This window comes from Pongo abelii, chromosome 21 (genome assembly GCF_028885655.2).
Source record: "Pongo abelii isolate AG06213 chromosome 21, NHGRI_mPonAbe1-v2.0_pri, whole genome shotgun sequence".
In the NCBI taxonomy this organism is placed as follows: domain Eukaryota; kingdom Metazoa; phylum Chordata; class Mammalia; order Primates; family Hominidae; genus Pongo; species Pongo abelii.
The window spans coordinates 40,906,011-40,917,786 of NC_072006.2; the positions used below are offsets into that span (position 1 = coordinate 40,906,011).

The window sequence follows — 11,776 nt, forward strand, 5'->3', positions numbered from 1 at the left end:
ATTCTTTGTTGTGGGAGGTCTGTTCTATGCATTGCAGAATGTGTAGCAGCATCCCTGGCCTCCAATACTAGATGACAGTGGCACACTCCCCCAACAGTTGTGACAACCAAACATGTCTCCAGATAATGCCAAATGTCCTCTTTGGGGCAAAATCACTCCCAATTGAGAACCACTGCTCTAAGGGTTACAGATGTTTAGGGCATAAGTGAGTCAATGCAGCTTGTGGGTGCTGGGAAGAAGTTTCATGGAGGAGGTAATATCTGAACTGCACCTTCAGAAATAGATAAAATTCCTGTAGATGAGAATAAGAATAAACAAGAAATTCCAGAAAGGGAGGATAACTTAAAAGCAAGGAGATGAGAAAGCACAAGGTCTGCTGGAAATAGGAAATAAGGGTAAAAATGACAGCTGGAGGCTGGTCATGGATAGCTATCCACCAACTAATATTTACAAGACATACATACGTAATGAAATAGACAACAATACACCATATCACACGTTTAACAGTATACAAGTCACCCCAGTGGCACATGTTGAGCAGCTCTAATCTGAAAATCCCAAATCCGAAATGCTTCAAAATCCAAAACTTTTTGAGCACTGACATGACGCTCAAACTAAATGCTCATTGGAGCACTCGGATTTCAGATTTTCAGATTAGGGATGGTCAACTGGTAAGTATAATTCAAATATTCCAAAATTGGAGAAAATCCAAAACCTGAAACACTTCTGGTCCCAAGCATTTTGGATAAGGAATACTCAACCTGTATTTCCATGTGTCCCACTCTCTGAAGCATTGAATGCTGCTTGAGTTATCATGTTTACATTGCAGCTAGTGTTTGGAACACACACTCAGAGATAATGAAGCTCAAAACCAATGCAGAGGCAGGAGAAATAACTAAGGATTAGGATGGTCAGGAGTTTCCCAAGGGAGGGGAGAATGATGGGCCCTAAAGGGATATGTTTTGAACAGGGGAAGGGAGGAGAGACATACAGGTGAGGACATCAGGGTTGGGAAAGAAAGAATTAAAGACAATACATTCAGGCAGGGCACCTGTAATCCCAGCACTTTGGGAGGCTGAGGTGGGAGGATCACTTGAGGTCAGAAGTTCAAGATCAGCCTGGCCAACAAAGTGAAACCCCATTTCTACTAATAATACAAAAATTAGCTGAGCATGATGGCGCATGCCTTAATCTCAGCTCGGGAGGCTGAGGCTTGAACCCAGGGGGTGGAGGTTGCAGGGAGCCGAGATTGCACCATTGCACTCCAGCCTGGGCCGCAGAGCAAGGCTCTGTCTCAAAAAAAAAAAAAAAAAAAAAAAAAAAGACAATACATTCAGGAGACACCAAGAACAATGTAGCTGGGAAAGAAGACAAGCTGCAGAAGTAGGCTAGGTCAGAACACAGAGCACCTGAGCTGGACTTTACTACACAGACAACCCCTGAAGGTTTCTGAGGAGCAGAATGACACAGAAGCTTAACTTTTTTCAGTTGTTTAAAACTTGGTCATGTTGTCCACATAGTTATCTTAGCTACACTCAAACCTGGGAAGCAGTGAAGATTATCAACGACTCAGCCCCAGCCTTAAAGATCCAATTTAATTGGGCTAACGTAGGGCCTGAGTATTGTTTTTAAAGCTTCACAGGTAACTCTTACATGCAGCCAGGGCTAAGAACCACTGGTTTACAGTAATGCCCTCATTCTCCAATGAGAAAAGAGGCCCAGAAAATTTAAGTGATTTCTGAATTCACACAGCCAGCTAGGTGTGGAGCTGGAATTAGCATGTGGATTCCTAGCTCAGCTCTGAAAGACATCCCAGAGTACTGGGCTAAATTCCATACTTCAGTCTAGAAGATGCACAATTATCTGATGACTTGGCTCTTAAGTTTCCTCAGGGTTAAAGGCTGAATTAATCTAATCATAAAACTATTGACTTAAACATCCCCTCAAGTGTCTACAGTAATGGATGTTGGTTCTATTGCTGTCTCCTGGGGGCCCTTAGGAAAGCAAAGGATCTCAAGAGACTCCCCCCGGAAGCCAGATAAACAAGCCAAACCACCCAGCTCCATGGAAGACTTTTAAAAATACAGCTGAGATTCTTCACTGCATAAAGGAAAGTCTGGGTACCTCTTCACCAGAAGAAATTCTCTCAGAGATGCTATCCCCCCTATCTCCATAAGCTAAGGGGTGGGGAAGGATCAAAAGCAGATACTTAAGTAGCTCATATGCTCACAGATCCTCACTGTAACAGGAAGTACCCCTGCTCATCCTCAGGCCTAGATAAGGGCCATTCACACCCCTCATATTTTCCTGAAAGGAAAAGGGCAGCAACCCCTGCAATAGGCCCACCTTCCTGTTGTGTCACTCCTGGGTTCTGGCAGCAGGTGGTAAATGAGAGGTTTGTAGAGACTGCCAAGCTGGGAATCTGAGTCTGTCCTATATATTAATTCTATCCACTCCAGGGTCCTGGTATAAATAACAGCTAGAACAAAGCAAGACCCATCTAGGAGCCTTCTTGTTAATCCCAGACACCCATCGGCCAGCAGAAGTTTTAACACAGGAGTCATACTAAGTAACTCTAAAAGCAGAAGCACAACCCCCTGCCTTCCACTCCTGAAGAAGGCAACTCAGGACACGAGGAAAGCTACCCAGCAAAGCCCCGGGGCGTGCTCTTAGATAGATGGCTCTGGGTTCCTGCCAGCTGTAAGGCGGAATCCCCGAAAACAATTTGTACTTTAAGGCAGCCTGAGTGAGGTAAAGGACAAACAAGACCCCTAAAGTGCAGTATATAATACTCATACGAGCCAAATTTATTGAGCGCTTACACTATACCAGGTACCGTGATAAGCACTTTATCGATTCATTATTTCATTGTGCTTCCCAACATATTTAGTTAGGTACTGTAATCCACCCCATTTTACAGATGAAGAAACTGAAGCTCGGATGGGGTATTGTAATTTGCCAAAGGTCACACAGCTAGCAAGCAGCAGAGCAAGGATTTGAACCTGAGCAATCGGCATCCTGACCTCTATAACCAATTTTCCCCACTTGATGCCATCTGATCATTAATCCTTCTAATGCATATTCTCAGGTTAGGTTACTGGAGCTTACCAGGATGTTACTATAAAATAATTCTGAAAATTGGCTGGGCGCAGTGGCTCATGCCTGTAATACCAACACTTTGAGAGGCTGAGGTGGGCAGAGTTTGAGACCAGCTTGGCCAACATGGTGAAACTCACCTCCACCAAAAATACAAAAAATTAGCCAGGCGTGGTGGCGGTCACCTGTAGTCTCAGCTACTCAGGAGGCTGAGGCATGAGAACTGCTTGAACCTAGCAGGTGGAGGTTACAGTGAGCTGAGATTGTGCCACCGCACTCCAGCCTGGTGACAGAGCAAGACTCTGTCTCAAAAAAAAAAAAAAAAAAAAAAAAAAATTCTGCACATTGAAAAGCCCCATACAAAATTTAGGTATTGTTATTATCATTACTACTGTAATATGAGACTTGTACCTACCTGGGGGTATTGGAAATGCAATATAACCTGTGGACTAATCATCAAAAGTTATATTTTAGTGAACACCCTGGTTAAAACCATCCCAACAAAATGACTTAAAAGCAACACTTTCTCCTAGCACTTTGGGAGGCCAAGGCAGGAGTTCGAGACCAGCCTGGCCAACATGGCGAAACCCTGTCTCTACTAAAAATACAAAAATTAGCCAGGCGTGGTGGCGGGACCTATAATCCCAGCTACACGAGAGGCTGAGGCAGGAGAATTGCTTGAATCCGGGAGACGGAGGTTGCAGTGAGCCAAGATCACACCACTTCACGACTTCACTCTAGACTGGGCAAAAGACCAAAATTCCTTCGCTAAAAAAAAAAAAAAAAAGCAACACTTTCAAAAGTTAAAAAATAGGGCTAGGCATAGTGGCTCACGCCTGTAATCCCAACACTTTGGGAGGCCAGGGTGGGCAGATCAGTTGAGGTGAGGAGTTTGAGACCAGCCTGGCCAACATGGTGAAACCCCATCTCTACTAAAAATACAAAAATTAGTCAGGTGTGGTGGCATGCACCTGTAATCCCAGCTACTCGGGAGGCTGAGGCAGGAGAATTGCTTGAACCTGGGAGGCAGAGGTTGCAGTGAACTGAGATCATGCCACTGCACTCCAGCCTGGACCACACAGTAAAAACCCGTCTCAAAAAAAAAAAAAAAGGAACCAGCCAGAGTGGCTCATGCCTGTAATCCCAGCACTTTGGGAGGCCGAGGCGGGTGGATCACCTGAGGTCAGGAGTTCAAGACCAGTCTGGCCAACATGGTGAAACCCCATCTCTACTAAAATTACAAAAATTAGCCAGGGGTGATGGCATGCACCTGTAATCCCAGCTACTTCCCAGCTACTCAGAAGGCTGAGGCAGGAGAATCGCCTGAACTCGGGAGGCAGAGGCTGCAGTAAGCCGAGATCCTGCCACTGCACTCCAGTCTGGGTGACAAAACGAGACCACCCCAACTAAAAAAAAAAAAAAAAAAGCAGGCCGGGCACGGTGGCTCACGCCTGTAATCCCAGCACTTTGGGAGGCCAAGGCTGGTGGATCACGAGGTCGGGAGATCGAGACCAGCCTGACCAACATGGTGAAACCCCATCTCTACTAAAAATGCAAAAATTAGCCGGGTGTGGTGGCATGGGCCTGTAATCCCAGCTACTCGGGAGCCTGAGGCAGGAGAATCGCATGAACCCGGGAGGCGGAGGTTGCAGTGAGTCGGGATTGCCCCACTGCACTCCAGCTTGGGCAACAGAGTGAGACTCCGCCTCCAAAAAAAAAAGAAAAAAAAAAAGCTGTCAACTTGTATCCATGAAAGAAAATTCAGCCTTAAAAATACAGGAGCACTGGGCCAGGCGCAGTGGCTCACACCTGTAATCCCAGCAGTTTGGGAGCCTGAGGTGGGCGGATCATGAGGTCAGGAGATCCCAACTATCCTGGCCAACACGGTGAAACCCTGTCTAGGCCAGGTGCGGTGGCTCATGCCTACAATCCCAGCACTATGGGAGGCCAAGGCGGGCGGATCACGAGGTCAGGAGATCGAGACCATGGTGAAACCCCGTCTCTACTAAAAATACAAAAAATTAGCTAGGCGTGGTGGCGGGCGCCTGTAGTCCCAGCTACTCGGGAGGCTGAGGCAGGAGGATGGCGTGAACCTGGGAGGCGGAGCTTGCAGTGAGCTGAGATCATGCCACTGCACCCCAGCCTGGGTGACAGAGCGAGACTCCATCTCAAAAAAAAAAAAAAACACTGCAAAACTTACAACAGAAAAACCTAATAAGTAATAAAATTAAGTATAAAGAGTGGCTATATCCAGAATTTTACTTGATCAATTGAAAACCCCAGACTCTAGACCATGGGCACTTTTAGGTAATAAGGGGATTATCGTCAAATGCTATAGCTAAAGCCTGGCGGAAACCACCACTGTACTTAGAAAATTAATCTTCATTTACTATATTAAATCTCTAGGGAAGATAAAAAGTGGCACCTCCACACAAAAAGACTCCATATAACACATTCTTCCCAAATTCAGGGAGGACACCAGCTCCATATCAATAACATTAATTAATGTTTGCTATTGTAATTAGTGTTTATAAAGAATTAAATTCAGAATGCAAAGAAGCCAGATTCCTCCGAAGTGCACCCCATTCGGCCATCAACAACAACATCACCCAGGCTGGAGTGCAGTGGCACTATCTCGGCTCACCACAACCTCTGCCTCCCGGGTTCAAGCGATTCTCCTGCTTCAGTCTCCCGAGTAGCTGGGACTACAGATGTGTGCCACCATACCCGGCTAATTTTTGTATTTTTAGTAGAGACAGTTTGCCATGTTGGCCAGGCTGGTCTTGAACTCCTGACCTCGTGATCCGCCCGCCTCGGCCTCTTAAAGTGCTGGGATTACAGGCGTGAGCCACCACACCTGGGCAACAAATTTTTATTTACGACTGATAAAATGTCAAATTCTGTCATGTACTATGAGACATATCACAGAACTTTGAGTGGACTACTAGCCCTTTCACTGAAGAGATAAAATCAAAAGACATAATACTACCCATTTTTGTATAACACGTAAAACACCCTTCATATATCAGTTAATTTCACATGAATGAGAGAACAATTAATTGTAGGTAAATATTATACATTAGTTTTGTAGAATTAGCACTATGATTTTTAAAAATTTACTTACCAAAGAAAGCCCTGAAACCTGGTAAATATCCATAATCAAGCTAGCTAAGTTTTTGTGTGCTATTTTCAAGTGCTATTAAAAAAGAAAGGGGGGGCATCTTTTAGAAGAAACAATTTGACATCCAGTTCTGCAGTAAACCCAAAATGTTATCAATCTTTGCACTTGAAAGTACTTTTTGATGCACCCCTTCCTTTCACCATTCCTATCCAGGCTTGTCCGTTTTCTTCCAGAATCTCCCATTTGGCCTTTTTTTCTTTCCTTCTGTCTTCACTTCTTACCTGGGTTTGTTCATTCATTCATCATTTACTAAGTTCCTATTATCAGCCAAGCACAGAGCTAGACCCTGGTCCCTGCTCTTAGGAAGCTTACATGATACTAAGTAAAGCTGTTATCTGCCCATCTCAATCACCATCACCAGCCTGCAAGCTTTAGCAAAGGCTTTGTATTTCCAGAAGCTAGCAGCATCTGGCATATAGCAGACACTCTAAAAATGTTTGTTGGATGACACTAGATTACTTTAGCAAGCTCTTTTTTTATCCATAAATATTTTACTATATATCTTCAAAAGAGATTCTTATTTTTCTTTCATTTTTAAAACACAAAAGCATTATGTGCACAATGCAAAAATAATATAGAAAGGTAAAAAAGTAAATTCCCCAAGCCTCTAAATCCCACTCCCAGAAGTGAGGACCATTAGAGCTTGGTATATATCTTTCCAGAACTCTCCTATGTCAGTATACCCCCATACCTGACACACACGCACTTTTTTGAAACAAGTTATTTGACAGTTTCTGACTCTAGCTGCTCAACCTTCTAATCAAGTGGTTCTCAAAGTGTGATCCTTAGACTAGCAGCATCAGCAGCATCTGGGAACTTGTTAGAACTGCAAATTCTCGGATTCCACTCCAGAGCTAATGAATCAGAAACTCTGAAGGTCGAGCCCAGGAATATGGGTTTTAATAAGCTCTCCAGGTGATGCTGGTGCACACTAAAGGTTGAGAACCACTGCTCTAAGCCAGCCAAGCCAATTTTTTTACTGTCTGTTAAACATGGCAGGCATTGCTATCTTGTCTGTTTTATCAGCCCCTGATTCAAAATGTTTTCCTGTCCTTTTGATTAATTCTGACCCTATCCACCTGTCAAAGCCCAGAAAGTCAAAACCCAAAGTGGTCTCACCACCACATCTCATACTGATCCTTCTTGCCTCCTTTCCCCAGCTCCCATGATACAGTTAGTCCGCCTACCATATAATTTAACAATTATATATACGCTGACTTCAACATTAGAGAACAGTGCTTTACTCTTCCCCAACAGACCATAACCTCCTTGAAGACGTGAATCATGTTTTTGTATGTCTTCTCCCACCCCTGTTCTAAGCACATAAATAGAATCATAATAGAGTTGCTAGTTAATGTCTTTAAGGATGAATTCACTGAGAAGAAATACTGATAAACCTTTAGTGGCTAAAAAGTCTGGAATTTCAAGTTGTAGCCAGTTCTGCGACCTTGGACAAGTTCAATTCTCAAGGTGCCCCCCGCCACCTTTCTTTCTTAATAGTGCTTGAAAATAGCACACAAAAACTTAAGCTAGCTTGATTATGGATATTTACCAGGTTTCAGGGCTTTCTTTGGTAAATGAATTTTTAAAAATCACAGTGCTAAGTGAGAAGGATGGACTTAATGACTCAATGCTCCATTTCATCCTGAATAACATACAATTTTATCAAACACCCCATGTAGGAATATCTTATTCCATTATAGTCTAATATTGCTTTGCTTGTAACATTAATATGGGAATGTTTAGACTTGATTTTAGTACAGTTAGAGACAATGTTTCCCAATTAGCTAGTAAGCTCTCTCGACAGGAACCTGTTTGATTCAACTGTGAATCTTCCACCACATCCGGCGCCATACATCCATGCCTTACCCATAGTCAATATATTTACAGAAAATTATTTGGAAAAACTCTTTAAGAAGCTTCATTTAAATAAAGAATCTATGCACATAACTGCTGCCTCCCAAAGGACCCTTCTGTATATTTATTATTATAAATACCATGTAATGATATACAGTAAAAATTGTGATTACTTTGATACAACCAGGGGCAATCAGCCACAGAAGGCAAAAGAATGTAAAAATGGATTTCTCATGCATTTAGGGACAGACAAAAGGGGTATAAGCCTCAGACTATCCTACTGCAACATGCAAATGAAAACTACCCTGTACATCGAAATAGCATATACCAACTCCACTGTTGGGGATAAACAGGCATTTTTCCCTGCTCAGAAGTAACAATTTAGAATAAAACAAAAGCAGCCGGGCTCAGAGGCTCACGCCTGTAATCCCACCACTTTGGGAGGCAGAGGCAGGCGGATCACCTGAGGTCAGGAGTTCAAGACCAGCTTGGCCAACATGGTGAAAACCCGTCTCTACTAAAAATACAAAAAATAGCTGGGCATGGTGGCGGGCGCCTGTAATTCCAGCTACTTGGGTGGCTGAGGCAGGAAAATCGCTTGAACCCAGGAGGCGGAGGTTGCAGTGAGCCGAGATTGCGCCACTGCACTCCAGCCTGGGCAACGGAGCGAGACTCCGTCTCAAAAAAAAAAAAAAAAAAAAGAATAAAACAAAAGCAGCTCGGCCGGGCTTGGTGGCTCACGCCTGTAATCCCAGCACTATGGGAGGCCGAGGCGGGCGGATCACGAGGTCAGGAGATCGAGACCATCCTGACTAACACGGTGAAACCCCGTCTCTACTAAAAAAATACAAAAAAATTAGCCGGGCGTGGTGGCGGGCGCCTGTAGTCCCAGCTACTCAGGAGGCTGAGGCAGGAGAATGGCGTGAATCCAGGAGGCGGAGCTTGCAGTGAGCCGAGATGGCGCCACTGCACACCAGCCTGGGCAACAGAGCGAGACTCCGTCTCAAAAAACAAACAAACAAAACAAACAAACAAACAAAAAACAAAAGCAGCTCAATCGTGAGTGCACGTTCAAGTAACATAAACAAGCTTTTTTTTTTTTTTTTTGAGACGGAGTCTCGCTCTGTCGCCCAGGCTGGAGTGCAGTGGCGCGATCTCGGCTCACTGCAAGCTCCACCTCCCGGGTTCACGCCATTCTCCTGCCTCAGCCTCCTGAGTACCTGGGACTACAGGCGCCCACCACCACACCTGGCTAATTTTCTGTCATTTTTTAGTAGAGACGGGGTTATCCCGTGTTAGCCAGGATGGTCTCCATCTCCCGACCTCGTGATCCACCCACCTCGGCCTCCCAAAGTGCTGGGATTACAAGCGTTGAATCACAGCGCCCGGTCCATTAACAGGCTTTTTGATGCAAGACTCTTATCTGCAAGTTTTCAAAAACAACAGGGTGGATGGAGGCCTTTGAGTGGTAAATGGTGATGACAAGTTGAATCTGAAGGAAGAGGCAAGCAAAGAGAAACTGAAGGGCAGAAAGGAGGAACAGAAGGGCAGCAGCAGAACACCACGCTTTGAGTAACGAAAAGGAGGGGTGGAAATTCACTGAGTCCTTACCAAGGATCTACTGTGAGCCAGGCATCTGGAGCTGCAAAGATGGACCATGCCCTCAAGGGGCTAGAAGTCCCCAGGGTAAGACTGAGGCTAAGACCCTGTTTTGTGAACGTGTAATTCTAACTGGGAAAATCAAGCAGGGAAGGCTTCACAGAGAAGGTGGTGATTTAGTGGAGCCTTTGAAATGTGGAGGAGGATTTGCTAAGGGAGAAAAATGACAGTTTGAGCTAGTTATTTTGGGGGAGAAACATTCACATATTTTTATAGCTGTTCATTTGGAACTTTAAATCATAGGAGGCTTCTTAAATTCAGCACCACTCTATCAATGTTCTCTTTCTCTTCTTACTTTATCTTAAATACTGAAATGTTCAAGCCCAACCTTGGGGCAAAGCCAGAAAGCCCCGGACAGAAAGCCCCGGAATGAGGTGAGTGCTAGCCAAATCTGCTCTGTCACCTCCAAGTCCAGCCCACCCAGCTAGCCGTCAGCCCAGTCCTGCTCTCTTGGCAGGAAAGGAAGGCTAATAATAGCCCCTGAGGGCCAGGGTAAGGGGGGGGCGCGGGGGGGATCTGGATGCCAGCAGGCAAGGATCACTCTTGTTCTGTCAGTAAGCCACCAAAGGAAAGCTTCCCTGCTTCCTAAGCCATGGGGATCCTAGTCTACCTGTGATAGGGAGGCCAGCTCTGCGGGAAGAAAAAAAGGGCTTCATGACAAGGAAGGGGGAAGCATTTGGATTGGGAAGTGCAGAGGTGGTTATGCGAGGTTATCTTAATAAAATGCTTAGCAAGATCCCTGGCACACGGCGAGCGTTGGAAGAACGTTAGCTCTTATATTAATAACACTATTATTATTACAGTAACACCTCAATTGTACTCCGACAACAAGAAAATCTTTTTTGTGCAGCCTACTTTTATGACGTTCGAGAGCAACTTCAGAGATGACAAGTGATTTCAAAATTTTTTTAAAGGTACGAGATCAAATTCCAACCGCACTGGCCTGAGAGCCCGAGACCCTGAGTTGAGAGCTGACCCTGCCACTTGTCAGCTGCGTGACCTTGGGCATGGCACTTCACCTTTCCGTGCCTCAGTTTCCTCGGCTAAGCGGGGCTAAGAAGCCTCTCCCCGGTAGGGTAGTCATAGGGTCCCGTTAGAGGATGCCCTCTGCTGCTCTGGGGCCGGACGGGTGCAAGGGCTGCTCACGGCCCCTCTTCCAAGCATCTGGGCTTTTGGAGCGGGCGAGGTAGATGCATGAGCAACCCCAAGGCCCACCAAGCTCTGCCGCCTGCAGAGCCAGAGCGAGAGAAGGGTTCGCGCCTGCGGGGGGCGTCCCTGTGACCCAGGGTGTTGAGCCCGGAGGGAGGCTCTCTTGCTACCCGCACGCTGTCGCCGGCGGGCTGGGCGCGGGGAGCGGCCGAGGAAAGCCGGGCTGACCTGGGTCCGGCGGGCGGGCGGGGCGGGGCAGAGGGCCCCGGGGGCACGGGGGAGGCAAGCAGGACGGGCCCCCAAGGGCCTCGCCGTGCCGCGGAGATGATGCAGAGAAGGAGCAGGGCAAAGGAGCGACGCCCCCGAATGCGGCGCCGCGCGCCCCCCGCGGGCCGGGCGGAGGCGCTCACTCACCTGAGGCGCGGGCACCCGCCGTCAGTGCAGCAGCAGTGGCGGCGGCGGCGGCGGCGGCGGCGGCGAGAGGGGCGGGGGAGGTGCTGCGGTCCGCGCAGGCGCGCCGAGGACGCCAGGGCCGCGCATGCGTGCTGTGCCCGTCCACCTCGGGAACTACCGAGAAGATGGTGGCTGAGCCAGGAGAGGCCGGCGGCGCCATCTTTGATGTAGTTTTTCTTGCTGCGGAGTTTCCTCAGAGAAGAATCTCAGATTTTGGAGGTGCTGGGCGGGAGGGCCATTGAGCGCTGCGTCTGGAGCGCTTCCCTCAGTTCCCTGAGTCGCATCCTTATGAAGCCCCTAAGAGCTCTTGCAGGGTATGGCATCCTCCTTTTAAGGTGACCTAGAGCCATACCCAAGGTCACAGGGCGCCTAGCACAGTGC

The 11,776-nt window shown here is 46.7% G+C and overlaps 1 protein-coding gene across 2 annotated transcripts in view; it reads right to left on the minus strand.

The window, feature by feature from the left end:
- NDRG3 (NDRG family member 3) overlaps positions 1-11,441 on the minus strand; it is a 90,352-nt gene extending 78,911 nt beyond the window's left edge. Inside the window, exon 1 of one of the 2 annotated variants that reach the window (XM_024238513.3) lies at positions 11,357-11,441. The gene's annotated coding sequence lies outside the window, so the exon portion shown is untranslated. 2 annotated transcript variants of the gene reach the window in all.
- Positions 11,442-11,776: the final 335 nt, after the last annotated feature.